The sequence below is a fragment of the Sinocyclocheilus anshuiensis genome, unplaced genomic scaffold (genome assembly GCF_001515605.1).
Source record: "Sinocyclocheilus anshuiensis isolate Anshui unplaced genomic scaffold, SAMN03320099.WGS_v1.1 scaffold1237, whole genome shotgun sequence".
NCBI lineage: Eukaryota > Metazoa > Chordata > Actinopteri > Cypriniformes > Cyprinidae > Sinocyclocheilus > Sinocyclocheilus anshuiensis.
This window is the reverse complement of record NW_015553581.1, coordinates 516,634-516,896: the sequence shown is the minus strand read 5'-3', so window position 1 is coordinate 516,896 and position 263 is coordinate 516,634.

The window sequence follows — 263 nt, the reverse complement described above, 5'->3', positions numbered from 1 at the left end:
ATTCGCTACAGAAGGCCTTTGTTCACCCCCCGGAGCCATGTGAGACACCTTTTTATATGGATGGGCGCTTTTTATTTAACTTCTTTTGGACTGATGCATGCAACACCCGCTGAGTGCCATGAAACATCTTGAAAGATTTTCAATATAAATATTCAATTTAAATATTAAAAATATAAATTTTTAATATAACTCCAACTGGATTCGTCTGAAAGAAGAAAGTCATATACCTTTAAGGACTTTCATGCAACCGGGCCCAGAGTCCC